The sequence below is a fragment of the Bos indicus x Bos taurus genome, chromosome 11, assembly GCF_003369695.1.
Source record: "Bos indicus x Bos taurus breed Angus x Brahman F1 hybrid chromosome 11, Bos_hybrid_MaternalHap_v2.0, whole genome shotgun sequence".
In the NCBI taxonomy this organism is placed as follows: Eukaryota; Metazoa; Chordata; class Mammalia; order Artiodactyla; family Bovidae; genus Bos; species Bos indicus x Bos taurus.
Window position 1 is genome coordinate 3,230,924 of NC_040086.1, and position 23,456 is coordinate 3,254,379.

The 23,456-nt window shown below is 40.4% G+C and overlaps 1 protein-coding gene across 2 annotated transcripts in view; it reads right to left on the minus strand.

Moving 5' to 3' along the window:
- The window catches only part of TMEM131 (transmembrane protein 131), a 185,995-nt gene that overhangs the window by 161,234 nt on the left and 1,305 nt on the right, over positions 1–23,456 (minus strand). The window lies entirely within an intron of this gene.

Genomic DNA, 23,456 nt, shown 5'->3' on the forward strand with positions numbered 1-23,456 from the left:
AGTTTCCAACGTGTAGCCTTCCCATGAGAACAAAAAGGAAATGACAACACTTATGCTGCTGAATTAGCTGACTTAATTTGATAAAGTGTACTTTGTTGATGTTATGACCAGAGAGTATGTATAAATTAAGACTTTTATTTTCAATCGTACAAAAGCTATGAAGAGAAATCACCTCGAACATCTTAAGATCAGCACCCGCCTGTGAAGTGGGGGAGAGAGGTTAGACAGTTGCTGCTCTGTGACCAGTTTCTTCTGGGCCCCAGGCCAAGCTCACCTTGTTGCAGTCTTTCTGCTACCCACCCAACTCCTTCCATAGACCTCCATCTGCTAGCCTATTATTTCTTTCTTCCCCTCTGTCTGTAGACACCCAAATGTCTATTTTATGTTTCTGAAAACATTTCCTTTTCAGAATATGATGAAAGACACTTCCGGCCTTCTCTGATACTTCTGGATGTATCTTTCTGCATAGATATTGAAAGGGCTTGGAGCACTCATGCAATGATTCAGAAATCTACCAACATACTCATGTGGTGAAAATCACCCATATGACCTATATACAACCTGCTCAAATTTTTAAAAGAAAAGAAACTGATGTAGGAAGAATCTATAAGAAAAGAACCACGAAACTGAAAGCCAAACACCTTTTCCCACAAGTAGCTGGTGGCCACCACATGCCTTCACTTCCAGAACAGTCTGGTGCGCAACACTGGACTGCCTGACGTGACCATAAGGGATGCAGAATCGCCCACTTCTCTAAACTTTACTCAGAGTCCCTTACGACTTGCCCAGTGGTGAGCTGTGCAGGAAGCGGAAGGATCCAGGTGAGACTCCACTGCAAACTAAGGTCCTGGCAATGTTCCATTCCTTTCTCTGTGTTGACTGAGAATTACTTTATAATAGCACTGCTATAGCGAGTAAAGAAGTGCTCCCAGGAATGTACGTACGGCTGTGAACCAGAAGTAGGAAACAAGAAACATCTTCCAGGAACATTTACTTAGGAAAAGGTGTTTTCAGCATAAAATGGAATGCAAAATTTGCATACATCATTAAAATATAACTCAGTACCTTAAAGAAATCACCACCTCTGTGGGGTGTGTCCTTGGGCTTCCCTTGTCCCCAAGGAACTGCTCAATAAACAGTAAGAGGGAATTAAGATCTGACCTGAGAGACAAAAGCTCTAGGCACAATTTCTTTTTTCGTACATGGGGGAAAGGGGTGGGAAGATGAAAACAGAGACAAAGGCCAAAGGAAACAGCGTAGAAAAAGAAGAAAAAAATGTAAGAAAGAAAGATATAAAAAACTAACATTTGAGTTCCTCCATAAAGTGCCTTAGCAACTCTATTAAGCATGTGTATGCCAATTTTATAGCTGAGAAAAGTCCACAATTAAATAATTTGTCCCCAGGACACAAACAGCTAGTAAATAATAAACTAATATGTGAAGTAAAGTCATCTGTCTGCAAAGCCTTCATCCTGTCTATTTACCAGGCACCAGACCCCAGGAAGAACCCAGCCAGGTGGAAGAACAGATTGTTCAGCCAATTGAGACTGCTCTGCGTGATAAAAAGCAACATCATGAGAAGTTAACTGTTAAGTGTGTATCGGGCAGTGGGGAGTTGGACAGATATGTTATTAAACGATTTTAACAGAAAAAACACTGCTGTATAAGGTAGGTTGACACCTGCCTAAAATTACATTTGTGGCAAGAAATTAACTTCATAAACTTGAGAAGCTTCTATAGATTGCCACATACAATGAGCTGAAAAGTTCTCAATTCACAACTTGAGCAAGGGATCCATACAAATATATGAATTGTACCTGAAATTAAGATAAATTACCTTTAAATATTATGTATGGTAGACAAGCTACATCCAACACGATTTTAAAAGTGTAGTTTATGGAGTGCCACCGTTTCTTCCCAGGTGCACCTAGTGGAAGAGAATCACCTGCCAGTGCAGGAGACGCAGGTTTGCTTCCTGGGTCAGGAAGATTCCCTGGAAGAGGAAGTGACAACCCACTCCAATATTCTTGCCCAGAACATCCCATGGACAGAGGAGCCTGGCGGGCAGCAGTCTGTGGGGTCGCAAAGAGTTGGACATGACTGCGCGCTCACTATTTCTTTTTTTTTTAATGTATGTAGGTTAAGAAGAAAATCCCTAGTAGATTTTTCTTCACCGTAAAAAGAAAGAAAAACGTGTGAGGCAGAGAAGGATGCTGAGAGCCATCTATCTGTGGGAGGGAGAATAATGCACCCCCCAGCCCGGTCCCAGATGCACATGTCCTTAACTCAGGAAACTGCAAATATGTTAAATCACAAAACAAAAGGGAATATGGTTGCAGACAGAATTAAGATGAAGTCAGCTGATTTCAAGATAATAAGGTTATTCTGGATTATCCGGGTGGGCCCACCATCCTTAAAATTTCTTAAAATAAGAGGGAAGCAGAAAAGGGAGGAGCAGAGAGATGGCAGCCTAAGAAGGACCTGGCTGAAGCCAGGGCTGTGGTGGCTTCAAGAAGCTTGAAAAGCCAAGCAGTTTCTCCCCTTGAAGCTCACAAAAAGACGCAGACCTACCGACACCTTGATTTTCACCTGTGGCATCCATTTTAGACTTCTGGTCTCCACAACTGCAGGATAATTAGTGTTCTTTTAAGCTACTAAGCTTGTGGTGATTTGTTATGGCAGCAATAGGAAACTAATACACCACTGTTGTTCAGTCGTGTCCAAGTCTTTGGGACCCCTTGGACTGCAGCACGCCAGTCTTCCCTGTCCATCAACAACTCCTGGAGTCTGTTCAAACTCAATGTCCATTGAGTCGGTGAAGCCATCCAACCATCTCATTCTTTGCCATCCCCTTCTGTTCCTGCCCTCAATCCATCCCAGCATCAGGGTCTTTTCCAATGATTCAGCTCTTCGCATGAGCTGGCCAACATACTGGAGCTTCAGCTTCAGCCCTTCCAATGAATATTCAGAGTTGATTTCCTTTAGGATTGACTGGTTTGATCTCCTTGCTGTCCACAAGACTCTCTAGAGTCTTTTCCAGTACCACAGTTCAAAAGCATCCTTTGGCACTCAGCCTTCTTTATGGTCCAACTCTCAAATCTGTACATGACAACTGGAAAAACCATAGCTTTGACTATACGATCTGATCTGATATTAATTGTTGTTGTTCAGTTGCTAGGTTGTGTATTACTCCTTGTGATCCCAATGGACTGTACCCCACCAGACTCCTCTGTCCATAAGGAGAAGACAAGAATACTGGAGTAGGTTGCCATTTCCTTCTCCAGGAGATCTTCCCAACCCAGGGATCAAACCCCCATCTCCTGCACTGGCAGGCATGTCTGTCACCACTGAGCCACCTGACATTAATTATCAAAATTTCTTCTGTAGTAACAGGCTTGGGAATAACACCTGAAAGTAATAATACTGGCTACACTGGAGAATAACTAACACAGATGTCTAGACTTCTATCTCTGGGCATGAAGGAGTCATAGGAATCACATCCTCTCACCTGAAACAACCAAACACTCAGATAAAATACATGAAAAGACCCTAAATATCAGTCAACAGAGAACGACAACCTCTAAGAGATGGGAATCAAACAAGGTGAGCCCTACGACTGGCCCAGCTCACTGCCTTGAGTTACTAGGCCACAGCGAGAGGAATCTGTGAGAGCCTGGTGGACTGAGTTGATAAGACAGAGATGAAAGTCCAAGGAAACCAAGGCAGTGAGAGTTCATAGGGCTCTATGAGTCCATACCAGGAAGGAGAGAGCCTCGTAGAACTACAGAGGGTCTCCCTTCATACTGAGTAAAGTACGGATCAACACCTAAGGTGGGAAAGAGCCACCCCAAAGTATTTGAAACAGTGCTGGGCAACTCACAGAGCCACTTACAGTGCCTGCTCCCACCAGTCAAACTGGAAAACCACACATCACGGGGTTCTGCTTTGAGGACGCAGGAAGGTCTCACCTCAGCTGTGGAAAATGACCAGTTGGAGCCTGAACACTGCTCGTGACCCACCTAGCAAATCTTAAAAGCGACCACAAAAAGATCACAAAATGTTCCCAATTAAGTTACCTGCATCAGAAAACAAAGCTCTTTCAAGAATACTCCTTGGAATCCAAAACACCGCACCCAACAAAGTAAAATCTGAAATGTCTGGCATCCAGTTAAAGATTACCAACCACACAAAGAGGTAAGAAAACATGAACCACTGGGGTAATGACCAACTGAAACCAACCTAGAACTGGCACAGATGTTAGAATCAGCTGACAAGACCAGTTGAAGAGTATTATAAATGTGTTCCATATGTTCAGAAAGTTAACAAGCAGATAAGTAAAAGATATAAAAAAGACAAACACTTTTAGAGATGAAAACTATGATGTATGAGATGAAAAATACACTGGATGGAATAAAAGGCAGAAAAGACAAGACTGATGAACTTGAAGGCATAGAAACAGTACCTACCCAAAATGAAACCCAATGAAAAACACAGAAACTGTAGCACAGTGAGCTGTGGGAACAACTCCAAGCTGCCTCGTGCATGAATACCTGGAGTCCTCAAAAATGACAGGGAAAATGTTCGAAGAAATAATACCTGAAGTTTCCCCAAAACTTAGTGAAAAATAAATCCAGAGATCAAGAAATTCAACAAACATGGAAAAAACAAAACCAAACTATACCAAGGCACATCAAGTCAAACTGCTTAAAACAAGTTACAAAAAGGAAATCTTAAATTCATCAAAAGAAAAGAAATATTACATACATAGGAACAAAGATAAAGAGGAACATCAATAGGCACAAAGTATTAAAATTATTTCGCAGAAAAAAAAAAAAAGACGAACATCAAGGTTCTCATGGAAAACAACAAGGGAGAAGATAGGGAAGGTCACTCCACAGTACTAAAAGAAAGAAACATTTCAACCTGTAATTTTATACACAGCAAAAATAGTTTTTAAAAATAAAAGCAAAGGACATTTTCAGACATACAAAGATCAAAGAAATCATTATTAGCAGATACACTTCAAGAACTGTTACAGGAAATCTTTCAAGCAGAAGAAAATGACACCAGGTGAAAATATACAAAAGAATGAAAACCATTAGAAAAGGTAACTATAGGTTAATTATATAAATTAAATTATATAAACTAAATGTAAATAAACATATACAAATAAATGTGTGTATGTATATGCACGTACATACATATGCAAATCTTTTTAAAAAATCATTGACAGTTTAAATGAAAATCAAAAACAGTAACAATGTATTGCTATAACAAAAAGATTGCTGGTAAATCCCCAAAGGCATCAAAAAAAGATCTCCGTTTCCACCTTAAAACACCAGAAGTAATGAAGCTGAAAAAAGGAAACAGTAAAATCTTAGCAGAAATAGACTATGAAAGATTAACGGAGAGAGAAAAAAGGTGAAATCTATTTTAACAAGAATACTGAAATTGATAAACTTTAGCCAGACAGATCAAGAAAAATTTGAAGACACAAGTTAAAAATATCAAGAATGACAGAAGTGTCACAAGCACAGACTCTACAAATATTCAAGATAACAGGAGAACGCGACATACAACTTTTTCAATAAATCTAATGACTTAAATGAAGTAGACAAAATCTCTGACAGATTTTAGTTACCAAAGCTCACTAGAAAAAGACAGATAACCTAAACAGCCCTATGTCTTAAAAGTTGAGATTATGGTTTAAAAAAAAAAAATGAAAAGATATTCCAGGCCCAGACAATTTCAATGGTATCATTTGATTGGTAACCACATACTATGGGGAAAATATCACCAATCCCATGCTGACTCTTTTAGAAAATTAAAAAGGAGAAGATACCTCTCAACTATTTCTATGAGGCCAGTATTACTCTGATACCAAAAGCAAAGATATTACAAAAAAAAAAAACCAACAGAATACTATTCCTCATGCCTACAGAGACAAAAAATGCTAAACAAAATTTTAGCCAAAAAAAACAATAATATATTATAAGGATAATACATCATGGTCTAGGTTGAGAAACTCAAGGTTAGTGATTCATTGTATTATTAAAAACAAAACAAAATCCGAACAGCTACATAAAAAGCTGATAAATGCAACGTACATTCCTATTAAAACCTCTCTAACCAGACATCAGGGATTTCCACTCCTTCTATTAAACACTGCACTGGAGGTTGCACTGGAGGTTACAGCCAGTACAATCAGACAAGAAAGGTAAAAAGTATACAGACTGGGAAAGAGGAACTGCCTTTATTTTCCATAAATAATCATCTATGTAGAAAGTTACAACGAAATCTACAAAAGACCTATTAGAACTAGTGAAACTTTTACGAGGATTAGAGAATACAAGATTAATATATGAAAATCAGTTTATGTCTATATTCTAGCAATAAACAATCAGAAACAGAATTTAAAATACCATTTAGAATGGTATAAAAAATATGAAATGCTTGGAGACACATCTGACCAAAGAAAGATATTTAAGACCTTTACACTGAAAACTACAAAATATTGCTAACATATTCACACGTACACACACACACACACACACATACCCCTTCTTTATTCATTCATCTGTTGATGGACATTAGGTGGTTTCCATGTCTTGGCATTGTAAATACTGAAGCTATGAATACTGGGGTACATGTATCTTTTCCATTTAGTGTTTTCTGCAGATATATGGTCAAGAGTGCACCTGCTGGATAATATGGCAGCTCTATTTTTGGTTTTTTGAGGAACCTCTATACTGTTTCCCATAGTGGCTGTACCAATTTAATTCAGTTCAGTCACTCAGTCATGTCTGACTCTTTGCAACCCCAAGGAATGCAGTACACATTCCCTGTCCATCAACAACTCCCGGAGACTGTTTAAACTCATGTCCATTGAGTCGGTGATGCCTTTCAACCATCTTATCCTCTGTCGTCCCCTTCTCCTGCCTTCAATCTTTCCCAGCATCAGTCTTTTTCCAATGAGTCAGCTCTTTGCATGAGGTGGCCAAAGTACTGGAGCTTCCGCTTCAGTATCAGTCCTTCCAACAAATATTCAGGGCTAATTTCCTTTAGGACTGACTGGTTTGATCTTGCTGTCCAAGGGATTCTCAAGAGTCTTCTCCAACACCACAGTTCAAAAGCATCAATTCTTCGGTGCTCAGTTTTCTTTATGGTCCAACTCTCACGTTCATACATGACCACTGGGAAAACCACAGCTTTGACTAGACGGACCTCTGTCGATAAAGTAATGTCTCTGCTTTTAAACATGTTGTCTAGGTTGGCCATAGCTTTTCTTCCAAGGAGCAAGCATCTTTTAATTTCATGGCTGCAGTCACCATCTGTAGTGATGTTGGAGCCCAAGAAAATAGTCTCACTGTTTCCATTGTTTCACCATCTATTTGCCATTAAGTGATGGGACTGGATACCATGCTCTTAGTTTTCTGAATGTTGAGCTTTAAACCAGCTTTACCACTCTCCTCTTTCATCAAGACACTCTTCAGTTCCTCTTCACTTTGTGTCATACAGGTGGTGTCATCTGCATATCTGTGGTTATTGGTATTTCTCCTGGCAATCTTGATTTCAGCTTGTGCTTCATCCGGCCAACATTACGCATGATGTACTCTGCATATAAGTTAAATAAGCAGGGTGACAATATACAGTCTTGACATACTCCTTTCCCAATTTGGAACCAGTCTGTTGTTCCATGTCCGGTTCTAACTGTTGTTTCTTGACCTGCAATACAGATTTCTCAGGAGGCAGCTAAGGTGGTCTGGTATTTCCATCTCTTTAAGAATTTTCCAGTTTGTTGTGATCTCCACAAACACTTTGGTGTAATCAATAAAACAGAAGTAGATGTTTTTCTGGAATTCTCTTGCTTTTTCGATGATCCAACAGATGTTGGCAATTTGATATCTGATTCCTCTGCCTTTTCTAAATCCAGCTTGAACATCTGGAAGTTCTCGGATCACATACTGTTGAAGCCTGGCTTGGAAAATTTTGAACATTACTTCACTAGCGTGTGAGATGAGTGCAATTGTGCAGTAGTTTGAGCATTCTTTGGCACTGCTCTTCTCTGGGATTGGAATGAAAACTGACCTTTTCCAGTCCTGTGGCCACTGCTGAGTTTTCCAAATCTGCTGGCATATTGAGTGCAGCACTTTCAAAGCATCATCTTTCAGGATTTGAAATAGCTCCACTGGAATTCCATCACCTCCACTAGCTTTGTTCATAGTGATGCTTCCTAAGGCCAACCTGACTTCACATTAAAAGGTATCTGGCTCTGGGTGAGTGCTCACACCATCATGGTTATCTGGGTGATGAAGATCTTTTTTGTATAGTTCTTCTGTGTATTCTTGCCACCTCTTCTTGACATCTTCTGCTTCTGTTAGGTCCATACCATTTCTGTCCTTTATCGAGCCCATCTTTGCATGAAATATTCCCTTGGTACCTCTAATTTTCTTGAAGAGATCTCTAGTCTTTCCCATTCTGTTGTTTTCCTCTATCTCTTTGCATTGATCACTGAGAAAGGCTTTCTTATCTCTCCTTGCTATTCTTTGGAACTGTGCATTCAAATAGGTATGTATATCTTTCCTTTTCTCCTTTGCCTTCTGCTTCTCTTCTTTTCTCAGCTATTTGTAAGGCCTCCTCAGACAACCGATTTGACTTTTTTCATTTCTTTTTCTTGGGGATGGTCTTGATCACTGCCTCCTGTTCAGTGTCACAAACCTCCATCCATAGTTCTTCAGGCACTCTGTCTATCAGATCTAATCCCTTGAAGCACTACCACTGTATAGTCATAAGGGGTTTGATTTAGGTCATACCTGAATCGTCGAGTGGTTTTCCCTACTTCCTTCAATTTAAGTCTGAATTTGGCAATAAGGAGTTCATGATCTGAGCCACAGTCAGCTCCTGGTCTTGTTTTTGCTGACTGTATAGAGCTTCTCCATCTCTGGCTGCAAAGAATATAATCAATCTCATTTCGATATTGACCATCTGGTGATGTTCATGTATAGAGTCTTCTCTTGTGTTGCTGGAAGAGAGTGTTTGCTATGACCAGTGTGCTCTCTTGGCAAAACTCTATTAGTTTTTGACCTGCTTCATTCCGTACTCCAAGGCCAAATTTGCCTGTTACTCCAGGCATCTCTTGACTTCCTACTTTTGTATTCCAGTCCCCTATGATGAAAAGGACATATTTTGGGATGTTAGTTCTAGAAGGTCTTATATATCTTCACAGAACCGTTCAACTTCAGCTTCTTCAGCATTACTGGTTGGAGAATAGACTTGAATTACTGTGATACTGAATGGTTTGCCTTGGAAACGAACGGAGATCATTCTGTCGTTTTTGAGATTGCATCCAAGTACTGCCTTTAGGACTCTTTTGTTGACTATGATGGCTAATCCATTTCTCCTAAGGGATTCTTGCCCACAGTTGTAGATACAATGGTCATCTCAATTAAATTCGCCCATTCCAGTCCATTTTATTTAGTTCACCAATTTCTAAAATGTCGATGTTCACTCTTGCCATCTCCTGTTTGACCACTTCCAACTTACCTGGATTCATGGACCTAACATTCCAGGTTCCTATGCAATATTGCTCTTTAGAGCATGGGACCCTGCATCACCAGTCACATCCACAACTGGGCATTGTTTTCACTTTTGCTCTGTCTTTTCATTCTTTCTGGAGTTATTTCTCCCCTCTTCTCCAATAGTATATTGGGCAGCTACTGACCTGGGGAGTTCGTCTTTCAGTGTCATATATTTTTGCCTTTTCATAGTGTTCATGGGGTTCTCAAGGCAAGAATACTGGAGTGGTTTGCCATTGCCTTCTCTAGTGGACCACGTTTTGTCAGAACTCTCCACCATGACCTGTCCATCTTGGGTGGCCTTACACGACACGGCTCTTAGGTTCACCGAATTAGACAAGGCTGTGGTCCATGTGATCAATTTGATTAGTTTTATGTGATTATCCCGTCAGGGACAGGATACAGGTCTTTATTTAAACTGGGCAGTGTGGAGGTATGTCGCAGAAAGATGTAGTACTTAAATTTAAAACAGAAACATACAAATATATCTGTGAAAAAAAAAAACCCAGAAAATCAAGAAACAGATCCAAAAATGCAATACAATTTACATGAAAAGGAAATACTGTGTACAATTCAATAAGTGGTGTTAAGACAACTAAGTATTTGAGAAAAATAGATTCCCTAATAGCAACAAACTGTGAAGATATAGAGATTTGCATTTAAAAGTAGAAGCATGAAGATATAATACTGGTGAATCTCTCACCTTTATGCACTGAGCTTTTTAGACATAACAACAAAAGCAGAAACCAAGAAGGAAAAGAGTGACATATTTGGTCAATAAACTTTTAAATAATAACAATAAATAGAAAATTAAAACAAATAATCCAAACGTTAATGGAACTGGGAAAAATATGAACTCCTAAAATGTTCATTTCAGTCAAATAGAAAAATTCAAACATCAATGGAAAGACTGACAAAGATGTGATCAAACAACAGAAAAGAAATACAAATGGCCAGCAAATGTGTAAGTGTTCAGTCTTACCAATTTTTTTTTTTTTAACGTGCTGGGCACTGTGCTAAGGGCTTGACACCCAGTACTGTGGTAAATCTCTGCAGTAACTCCATGAGCATGCATGCTACGTTGCTTCAGCCATGTTCGACCCTTTGCAAGCCCACGGACTATAGCCTGCCAGGCTCTTGTCCATTGGATTCTCCAGGTGAGAATACTAGAGTGGGTTGCTGTGCCATCCTCCAGGGGATCTTCCGGACCCAGGGATGGAACTCGCATCTCTTAGACTCTAACATTGGCAGGCGGATTCTTTACCACTAGCGACACCTGGGAAGTCCAACTCCACGAAAGAAGTACTATTATCTCTTAATTCCCCAATCCTAAAGATAGTGAACCTAGACAGGTGGAGGTTAACTCTGCTCACCTGCCCTCACACAGCCAGAAAGCAGGAGACGACCAGAGCCACACTCTCAACCACTGTTTCTACCTCTTAACTGTCTACCTCTTCTGGACTTCCGCTCATTAATGTAGGTAACTCACAGAGTGAGTCTGGTATGTTCTTCCTACCCCATCTCCTTGCCATGCACAGTGGAATGGTGATTCCCAGAATTCCTTTCTCATGATACACTTCAACTTGGGTTCAAAAGCAGAATCCTACCATGGGTCACCCAGAATTTCAAGCCTATGTGATCTCAGTATCTCACCTGGAGCTCTATCCCTCCTCTCTCTGAACCTGAGATACATCTTATACCTACTCCATCATTCAGGGAAGAAGCACAAGCTGGAATCAAGATTGCCGGGAGAAATATCAATAACCTCAGATATGCAGATGACACCATCCTTATGGCAGAAAGTGAAGAGAAACTGAAAAGCCTCTTGTTGAAAGTGAAAGAACAGAGTGAAAAAGTTGGCTTAAAGCTCAACATTCAGAAAACGAAGATCATGGCATCTGGTCCCATCACTTCGTGGCAAATAGATGGGGAAACAGGGGAAACAGTGGTTGACTTCATTTTTTTGGGCTCCAAAACCACTGCAGATGGTGACTGCAGCCAGGAAATTAAAAGACACTTACTCCTTGGAAGGAAAGTTATGACCAACCTAGACAGCATATTAAAAAGCAGACATTACTTTGCCAAGAAAGGTCCGTCTAGTCAAGTCTATGGTTTTTCCTGTGGTCATGTATGGATGTGAGAGTTGGACTGTGAAGAAAGCTGAGCACAGAAGAATTGATGCTTTTGAACTGTGGTGTTGGAGAAGACTCTTGAGAGTCCCTTGGACTGCAAGGAGATCCAACCAGTCCATTCTAAAGGAGACCAGTCCTGGGTGTTCTTTGGAAGGACTGATGCTAAAGCTGAAACTCCAGTACTTTGGCCACCTCATGCGAAGAGCTGACTCATTGGAAAAGACTGATACTGGGAGGGATTGGGGGCAGGAGGAGAAGGGGACGACAGAGGATGAGATGGCTGGATGGCATCACTGACTCGATGGACGTGAGTTTGAGTGAACTCTGGGAGTTGGTGATGGACAGGGAGGCCTGGTGTGCTGCGATGCATGGGGTCGCAAAGAGTCGGACAAGACTGAATGACTGAACTGAGCAATATTTAAAAATCAACTAAACAAATTTACTGCCAAGTGACCAAGGACGTTAAAGAAGGGCTTCCCCAGTGGCTCAGTGGTAAAGAATCCACCTGCCAATGAAGGAGACACAGGTTCAATCCCTGGGTCAGGAATCTTCCTTGGAGAAGAAAACTAACCCACTCCAGGATTCTCGTCTGGAAAATTCCATGCACAGAGCAGCCCGGGGTTTCAGAGTCAAACATGACTGAACACACACATAAGAGCTGATGTGGGAAAGCTGGCACCCTCACACGACGCTGCTGAAATGCCCCAAGTGATATTTCCAAGACAACATGGCAGTATCTGTGTTTTAAACGGGGAGTGGGGGGGCAGGGGAAGGGGGAGAAGGAAGAGAGATCATGACTGATACTGGTTCTTTCTACTTGACAGATCACAGAAATTTTCTCAATTTGGTGGTGGTGGTGTAGTCACTAAATTGTGTCCGACTCTTGAGTCGCCATGGACTGTAGCCCCCCAGACTCCTCTGTCCATGGGATTCTCCAGGCAAGAGTACTGGAGTGGGTTGCCATTTCCTTCTCCAGGGGATCTTCCCGGCTAGGGATCGAACCCAGGTCTCCTGCATCGCAGGCAGATTCTTTACCAATTGAGCTAGGAGGGAAGCCCTTTCTCAATTTATATTTTACAATGTTTCATTTTTATAACCAACATGAAATTTTTTGTGAAATTAAAAATTTTTCCAAATTGACCTCTATGTTGCATGCACAAGAAGAACCATTACGTATTATACTGTCTCATTTTACTGGAGATTAAAATTCTGTTTTATACTATCATAAACAAGCACACACACCACCACCACCCCCTCCCCACTCCAAGCAGTACTGACGGCAACAGAGGAATTGTAGTCAAGAACAAACAGATTTAGGGAAAGTAGGAAGAACAACTGCGGTGGTCCCCACATGGCATAATGTGAAGATTAAGAGAGATAAGGCTTGTAAAGCAATCAGCACAGTGCTTGGCACAAAGAAAGTACTAGATAAACATCAGCAATCATCATCAAGTAATTCTAGGCATTACCAATCACAGGCAATAACTGCTTACATTAATATGCTGAAATTGTACAAAAGCAAACTTGTATAAGTAGCATCATTTCATATATACTTTTTCTTCATTCTGGTTCATCTTTACGAACCATCTTTATGGTTTACTGCTTCTCCTACCAAGTCAGAACTCACTGTGTTGAACTCCTTAAAATGCTAGGTCCGGGAGGACTATGACCCTACTCCTTAACCTCCGGAAGCTCAAGACCCTATACAACCATAAATAAACTCAGATGCAGCCGGGAAGAAACTGACAATCTTCAGAAATTATTTTCTATTTACAAGAATTTCTAGGATTCCAATAAAATTAGATTTAACTGCCAGCCTGTTCCCTTCTTACTCTCGTCTCTTGTCAACACTTTTCTCAGTAACCTATTTCTGGGTCCAGCCATAACCCAAGAGAAGTCCCCAGCATGGTGAGATCAACTTATAAACATGAACTAACTTCCCTACCTGTGAAACATTACTACTGCTGTGCTAACCCTGAAAAGAGACATTACCTCTTGACAGTGCTAACTGCTATTCCACTCTCCATTTGCATCAAGGAGCAATGTTTCAACACGAGCCCATGTCACCAACTCATGGAAGTATTTTTTAAGTGATCCAGGGCTTCCTTGGTGGCTCAGTGGTAAAGAATCCACCTGCCAGTGCAGGAGACATGGGTTTGATCCTTGATCTGGGAGGATCCCACATGCCCAGGAGCAAAACTAAGCCTGTATGCCACAACTACTGAGTCTGTGGCTCTAGAGCCAGGGAGCTCCTACTACAGAGCCCACGTGCTGCAACAACTGAGACCGGAGCCTGTGCACCCGAGAGCCTGTGCTCTGCAAGGAGAAGCCACGGCAACAGAAGCCCGTGCAACACAAGGAGAGAGCAGCCCCTGCTTGCCACACCGAGAGAGAAGCCTGAAGAGCAACAAAGACCCAGCACAGCAAAACATTACTTTTTTTATTTTTAAAAAAGAGCCACATCTAAAAGTTTAGTAAAGGTGATCCTGTCTGAAAAGCACACTGCCCTCTCTCACACACTGCTTAGACACCAAGCAAAATTTTAGAATGACAAATGTAAACCATATTTCAAAGCTCTTCATATAATACATTTAAGTTTTAGAAAGCATCTTCGTACCAGAAACAATTCCCTAGGAAGATCTGCTGCTTCCAATGTACTCATTCCCCCCAAAAGAAAATCTAAGTACTGCCTGTGCTGTACCATGAATGCAAACTGCAAATTAACTTGTATCAATACAGTTGGCTTAGGCTATTTCTCAAATTTACTGCTGAGATGGGTTTTTACCAGTTCATGCTTTGATTCAAATGTATACTGCAACTACACAGGAATAAAATTAGTTGTTAAGAATCAAAGTTAGACTGTCATATCATTTTATAATCATAACTGATTAAAAACATAGCCACAAATTGTTAAAACTTGAGAGAGCTTAAAATATATTTCATTTTATGGGCAAGTAATCTAAGGAAATAACTTAAGCATGCAGAAGTTATGTCTCAAAAGCAGAGCATAGTTCTTTTTATCAAAAACTAGAAGTTCACAATTCTTAATCATACAATGCACTCTGATTTAGAGCAGCATCAAAAAGAATGAAACACCTGGGAATAAATCCAATAACTAAGAGGGTGAAAGACTTGTACACCAAAAACTACAAAGCACTGCTGAAAGGAAATGAATAGGACACAAAAAGGTGGGACGATTATCCCATGATCACAACTCCAAGATGTAATACTGTTAAGGTACCAGTATTACACAAAGCAATCTACAGGTTCAATGCAAACCTACCAAAACCACAACAGCATTTTTTGCATAAATAGAAAAATCCATCCTAAAATCCATATGGGATCTCAAAGGAACCCAAACAGCCAATCTTTTTTAATTATTTTTTATTTTATAAACTTTACATAATTGTATTAGTTTTGCCAAATATCAAAATGAATCCGCCACAGGTATACATGTGTTCCCCATCCTGAACCCTCCTCCCTCCCCATACCATCCCTCTGGGTCGTCCCAGTGCACTAGCCCCAAGCATCCAGTATTGTGCATCGAACCTGGACTGGCATCTCGTTTCATACATGATATTTTACATGTTTCAATGCCATTCTCCCAAATCTTCCCACCCTCTCCCTCTCCCACAGAGTCCGTGAGACTGTTCTATACATCAGTGTCTCTTTTCAAACAGCCAATCTTGAAAGAGAAGAACAAAGGTTAAGGTCCCACACTTTCTGATTTCAAAACACAGTTACAGTAATCAAAACAGTGTGGTTGGTACTAGTAACAAGAGAGCTAAACATATCAATGGATGGAACAGAGAACCCAGGAATCAGCTCTCATGTACATGGTCACAGGATCTTCAAACAAGGGTTTTAAGACCACTGAACAGGGAAAGGACAGTCTCTTCAACATACGGTGCTGGGAAAACTGGACATCCATGTGCAAAACAATGAATCTGGACCTTTATTTTATATCATGGACAAAAACTAACTCATAATTAATATCAAAATGTTAAAACCTCAAACTGTAAAACTCCTATAAGAAAATACTATAGGGAAAAGCTTCATGACACTGGACTTGGCAATGTTTTCTTGGAAATGATATCAAAACCACAAGCAACAAAGGCAAAAATAAATAAGACTACATCAGACATAAAAATATTCTGTGCATCAAAGAATACAATCCTAAAAGACAACTTACAAAATAGGAGAAAATACCTGCAAATCATCTAACTGAAAAGGATTAATATCCAGAATATATAAAGAACTCCTACAACTCAACAAAAATAACCCAATTAGAAGATGGGCAATGGACTTGAACAATTATTTCTCCAAAAAAGATATAGAAGTGGCCAACAAGCACATGAAAAAAAGCTACTCAATATCAATTATTACAGAAATGCAAATCAAAACCACAATGAGATATTACCACATATACATTAGGATGGCCATTACCAAAAAAGAACAAGTATTGGTGAGGATGTGAAGAAACGAAATCTTTGTGCACTGCTGCAATGGAAACCAGTATGACAGTTGTTCAACAAATTAAAAATAGAACTCTCATATGATCCAGCAGGCCCACTTCTGGGTATATACCTAAAAGAATTAAAAGCAGGATCTCAAACAGACATTTGCCCACCTATTCACAGCAATATTATTCAGAACAGCCAAGAAGTGGAAGCAACCCTGAAGTCCAATGTCCATTGATGAATAAATGGATAAACAAAACGGAAAAATTACACACACACACACACACGATTAACCAGCCTTAAAAAGGGAAGATATCCTGTCACATGCTATGACACGATGAACCTTGAAGACAAGATGCTAAGTCAACTACGCCAGTCACAAAAAGACAAATTCTCCATGATTCCACTGATACTAGGTATCAGGAGTAGTCAAATTCATAACAAACAGAAGGTAGAATGGTGGCTTCCAGGGGCTGGGTGGGAAACTGAGAGTTATTGTTTAATGGGTAGAGTATCAGTTTTGCAAGATGGAAAAAGTTCTGGAGACCAACTGCCTACTGATGTGAACTTGACTTAAAATTACTGAACTACGAGCTTTAAAATGGTTAGAATGGTAAATTTTATGTGTTGTTGTTGTTTTAACCACAATTATATAGAAAAAGAAAGAAACTGGGTCTGATGCTCTATCATGACAGATAATGTCAAGGATCACCTTAGACCTTAGACATTTTTCAAACCTTTGCTCTAAGTGCTATATTCAACAGAATGAAACAAGCAAAGAATAATAGTTTACTAAATATCTTTCTAAAGAAATCACACAGGAATGAAAGAAAAACTGATCTAGTACAGATGATAGTGATTGCCTAATCCAAAAAATCCCTTCACCAGAATGAACAAAGCACCAGGAATGAACTTCTGGAGTCCCTTCCAAGACTTCTAACAGAAGTCTGAGGGCCTTTCCTGGTGGTCCAGTGGCTAAGACTCCACGGTCCCGATACAGAGGGCCCAGGTTCAATCCCTGGTCAGGGAATTAGGTTTCACATACTGTAACTAAGGTCTGGTGCAGTCAAATAAATAAGTCTGAACAAGATTTCACCATTGTCAAAAACTGATGCCACTACTGGCCTCTGGATTATCTCCATTTCCTTTTAACACAGGTCCAGTTTCTGAGACTATCCACACATCTTGACTAACTTGTCATACCAATCCCACGGACAGGGGAGCCTGGTCGCTAAGAGTCAGACATGACTGAGCGACTTCACTTTCACTTTTCACTTTCACGCACTGGAGAAGGAAATGGCAACCCACTCCAGTGTTCTTGCCTGGAGGATCCCAGGGATGGGGTCGCACAGAGTCGGACACGACTGAAGCGACTTAGCAGCAGCAGCATACCAATCTAGAACTAAGGAGTATGTGAATTCACAGAAGGCAATGTCATTTTTTTAGAAGATTTTTTTTTTAACGTGGACCAATTTTAAAGTCTTTACTGAAGTTGCTACAATACTGCTTCTATTTTATGTTTTGGTTTTTTGGCTGAAAGGCAAGTGGGATCTAACCCATGACCCCTGTGTTGGAAGGCGAAGTCTTAACCAGGGAAGTCCCATATGCAATGTTAATTTTAACCTAAGCAATATACCAAGTACCAAAATATCAAGAGCAAAGAGTCGAGTCAGTGGCTTCCAATATCGAATGCATGTTACACGGATTACTCATTCATGGGTCTTCCCTGTGCATTTTTAAGAATATGCACAATCCAAATGGCCTATGATCATTTTAATGGTTGAGAAGTTGATAGAAAGTGTTATGGATGTTTATGGTTGTTTTTTTTTTGTTTTTTTTTTTTAAACTGCACCTCACTTGAATACTTAACATGCTGGTTTTGCACAAACTGGCAGGACAGTTCTTTTTTTTTAATAATTTTTATTTATTTTTATTTTTGGGGCTGCTCTGGTCTTTGTTGCTGTGTGAGGACTTCAGATGAAGTGAGCCGGGGCTACTCTTCATTGCAGAGCACTGACTCCTCATTGCAGTGGCTTCTCTTGTTGGGGAGCACAAGCTCTTGGGTGCACAGGCTTCAGTCAGGCGCAGCTCCCAGCCTCCAGAGCACAGGCTCAATAGCTGTCACTCATGGGCTTAGCTGTTCCTCAGCATGTGGGATCTTCCTGGACCAGGAATTAAACCCCGTCCCCTGCAATGGCAGGTGGATGCTTACCCACTAGATCACTGGGAAGTCCACTTGATATACAACAAAACCTACCAGTTTATATACCCATTTAGGATTGACTAGCTTGGCTCAAGGAAGAGATGGCCTGCAAAGGAACCCGAGCTTAAATGCCTACCGGCTCTGTTACCTTGGAAACATTCCTTTATTTCCCTGTGCCTGTTTCATGATATGTAAATTGGGGTTTTATGAGGATCTAAAATCTTAAAATCCAGAAGTAACAAAAGTGATGGTTTAGATAAATGTATGTTACTCATTTTAGTTACAAGGGAAAGCAACATGTAGGGAAGAATAACGTGGCGTCGCTCTAAGTCTTACCAGAGCAGCACTGCTAATGGTACCTGAATCCAAGTTCAAGTACAGGTTTCCTGTACTCTGGACTCTCAGTCCAGAACTCAGATATGAGAACAGGAGGATGAGGTTATTCGAGGCAAACTTCTGTTTAAAACTAAATGCCCACCCTGTCCACACTGCAGATGTTGATAGAGGTTCTGCCCCACAGAAATTCTGGGTGAAGAAGGACCCCCTTAGGGAATTTAGGTAGCTCAGTGAGGCAGTACCTGATTAAGCACCAAAATGAATGACAGCTGAGTAACAAAGACAATACAAATTTGGAGAATGGATGGCAGAATGAAGGGAAGTGGAGACAGCTGGGAGGTGAGGACCCCCAGCAGTGCCCCAGCCTGGAGGCTGTGGGCAAGCTGCCCAAGGAAGTTAACACTCCAACCTGCCACTTGGTAAATGGTCAGAAACGAGACCAACGCGGCAGACAGAATAATCATGGCGTTAATAAAAACTGGGAAACTGGAGGTGGCATCAGACAATTCTGCTCTGGACACAAGCAGTGTGTGCTGGTCGCCAGACATGCAAGAGAGGGAAGACAGCCAACGGGCATCCAGAGAGCAGCGGGCATCCAGAGAGCAGCGACTGAGAGCGGGGCAGGATGATGACCAAGAAGTACAAAGTCACAGAAATGAAGGGAGAGAAGTTCCAAGAAGCAGCTATCGACAGTGCCCAATGCTGCTTACCACAGATAAGGAAAAACTCAGCCAGAGAAAAAAGGCATCTCCCACTGACAGGCCAATCAGAGAGCTCAAGCCACAGGCAGATGAAGGAGAACTTATGAAATATCAACACCTGGCAATGATTTCATTTTTCTCTAAGAGTAGCTTGGCTTATGACTCTACTCTGGATGATAACAAATTAATGATTTTACACCTACTCCCCCAAAGTTGATTTTGGGGGGGCATGGATCTCTGAGGATGGTGGCGAGGATTACAAAGAGGAGGAAAACAGTCCTCAGCAAGAGAAAGAGGGAGCACACTGCTTTCAACAACAGCATTTAACTGCTGCCCGGTGCAGATCTGGGCAGTAATGAACAGCTTTTAGTAAAAAGCAAGCGACAGAAGTTCCTTAATGGAGCACTATGAATGAGTATGGGCTTCCCAGGTGGCCCAGTCATAAAGAATCCTCCTGACAATGTAGGAGACCTGGGTTTGATCCCTGGGTGGAGAAGATCCCCTGGTGAAGGAAATGGGAACCCATTCCACTATTCTTACCTGAGAAATCCCATGGACAGGGGAACCTGGTGGGCTACAGTCCATAGGGTCGCAAAAGAGTCAGACAAGACTCAGCGACTAAATAACAACATGAATGAATATTCTACTTACTAGGCTCTAAATTAAAAAGTAATCACTCTACCCTCATGCAAAGAATGAAAATATCTCACTCTTTAGAAAATCACTCTTAAAAAACACATTTATATTATAAAGTAAAAATTCAATAAGAAGAAAGTAAATACCACTCCTGATCAATCTACCATCTAAGATAAAAAAACTCACCAAATTAGGTTTTTAATCTCTTTTCTTCCTGCTTTTATTCCTAAGCACTTTCTGTTCATATGCTTTGGAGACAGAACGCTTTTGTACCCTCCTCCTGCACTTCTGTCACAAACACAGCTTAAAACAAAAATTTGTGCATGAAACAAAAGTATCTGGTAGACAAACTTAAAAGTCCTAAGAAAGACTATCAAACTTCACCCTGCCATAAATCACTAGTGATAATAACATGTGAAATTGTTACAGATTAAAACAATCACATTCCTGAAAACTTACCCAACTTCATCTTTACTAGATACATAAAATGTACCTCGATATTTATAAAAAATTAAAAGACAACCATGCCCCCCAAACACATTTCACAATGAAACTATATTATAGATGATATATGATGCTTTTTTGAGGAGTGCATGGCAACCCACTCCAGTATTCTTGCCTGGGAAATCCCAAGGACACAGGAGCCTGGAGGGCTACAGTCTATAGCGCCACAAAGAGTCAAACACAACTGAGGTGACTTTGCATGCGTGATGCTTTTTTAAAAAGCTTTTATTTGTTGGTAATAATGAATGGGCAGACTTACAAATAAAAATACTACTAAATGTTAGACGTTTACCATATACACACATATTTTCACTATATTTTTAATATATTTTCACTACACCATCCCCCTATTTTCACTCTTCTGAATATCTAGATCTTAGCTTCAAGGAAAACTGCCAGCAATCCAAAACAACCAATTAAGTTGTAATAATTACAGTAACTTCTACCCTGGACAACTCTTTCAAAGTCCTTACAAACTACAGAGCACAGTCAAAACATCCTCAAAGGTCCCCTTTTCTCTAGACTAGTGAAACATACCCTCATAGATCAGTGAAGACAGATGTTAAGATATAGCAGTGTTAAGACATATAGGAAAGCGGAGAGCTGAAGAACTGATGCTTTTGAACAGTGGTATGGGAGAAGACTCTTGAGTCTCTTGGACTGCAAAGAGATCCAACCAGTCAATCCTAAAGAAAATCAGTCCTAAATATTCATTGGAAGGACTGATGCTGAAGCTCCAATACTTTGGACACCTGATGCGAAGAACTGACTCTCTGGAATAGACCCCTGATGCTGATGCTGGGAAAGACTGAAGGCGGGAGGAGAAGGGAACAACAGAGCATGAGATGGTTGGATGGCATCACCGACTCAACGGACGTGAGTTTGAGTAAGCTCCGGGAGTTGGTGATGGACAGGGAAGCCTGGCATGCTGCAGTCCATGGGGTCACAAAGAGCCGGACATGATTGTGTGACTGAACTGAACTGAAGACATACAGGATGTTAAGACAAAGGTTGCCTCATGCGTCTGACTTAAAATTAACAACACCTGGTCCAAACATGAAATCTGCATTAGGTAATCTAGGAATTTCTGCTGCTTTTCTTTAGAAGATGATGAGTTTTACTTAGTTTCGAAGATTTTCCAGTGAAATTCGGCTGCAATAGAAATATACTAACATACGAGATACCCAGAGAACCATCATTAAAATTGCAGGTAAGTCTTAGCTTCAAAAAGTTAAGGTAGTTTATACTACCAAAATAAAACCACACCAAAAATCCTCAGGATGTAAATGGACAGAGTGAATTCAGCTGCCTTCAGAAGTCTGCTCAGATTTGCTGAGAAAAAACAAAACAGCACCCTTTGGGGGGCAAACGGGGCCAAACTTGCGGTATCACATTCATGTAAGAAAATCAATCTCACTTCTCCTACTTACTCAAACAGAAACTATTAGAATTTGATCACCAAGGGGACTGAAAGCACTGGTCAATTTTGGAGCTTTCTTCCTGGAATATTTGGTCAGAATCAGATCCATTGATGATGGGCAGAAGATATGTCAATTATCTTCAATAGCTAATTTCTCTGTTCAAATTGTTCATATAGACACAACACAGGCCACAAAAGGTGTCTGATTCTCAGGACCACTGGCTGATTCCACCCCATCTTTTCATTCTTGTACACCGGGGCCCCAATTCTCCTCCCCTGACCCTTACATTTATGGGTATTAGAGAGATGTACTAAAACTTAAAAACCATACAAAAGGGAAATTCGCAAATATAAATTAGTCTGACATTTCTCAAACAAAGGATTTTTCTTAAGTATACACCAAGAATTAGCATAAAAAATGGCTGCTGGAAAAATAAGCAGAAGAACAATACAAACTTAATGTTTTACTGGATGTTTTACTGAAAAACTTAACGTTTTTCAATCGTTTTAGATCCCTGTGTTAATGACCCATGAATATAATTACTTCCTCAAACAAATGTTAAATGCCTATTGTGTGCCTGGCACTGTGCAAGGTAATCCAAGGAAGACAAGAACCAGGACACCTGCCAAGCACTACTTCAAATTCAAAGAGACCTTAACTTATTGGACCATTGCAGTTTTACTGGACACACCAACTACATGCCAGGCTGTGCTGGGTGCCAATGGCCACACGAGAACCCATCAACTGCAGATCTGTAACCAAAGATGAACTGTGACAACCCCAGGCCTGACTAGTCCTAAAGCAGCAATATTTCATTCAAGAAATAATCTTGCCTCTGTAGATGAATCCTTTCTACAGACAGCAATTCTTTGAATGACTTCCTCCTATGTTAACACAAACTGCTTAAGAGTTCATTGCACCGTTTTGAACAACAACAAAAAACAGTAAACTGAAGCACCTGGCACTTTAACATGAATTTGCTTTGCTTTGCTGTTGCCTTCTATAACAATAAAAAGTGACTTTAGTTGTGAAGTAGAACGTCAACCCTAAACTCACTGTGGCAAGAACTTATTTTCCTTGCAGTGGCAGTTCAGTGTGAAACGAAAGCTAAACTAACAAATATCGCTTAGCTTTTTAAAAACCATTCACTTTTAGTGATTTCTTCATGAAGGCTCTGTGGTCACTCATTTCCTCAGGTTCAAAAAACAGGTAGTGCCAACGAAAGTACAGATCTGGGCTTCTAGGTTACAAAACCATTTTTAACCCCGGAAAAGCACCGTGGTTACAATCATACAATGCTAACTAGAGTTTCCTAAAAAATAACACTTAGCCCTTAATTGTAAATTACAGGTAAAGGTTCGCAAGCTAGAAACTTGACATTGGTTTTTAAAGTCTTTCACATTAAAAACAATGACACCCAGTTACGTATCTTAAGACATGTAAAAAATATTAGAGAACTGTTAGCTGAACAATCATCAATACTGCAAA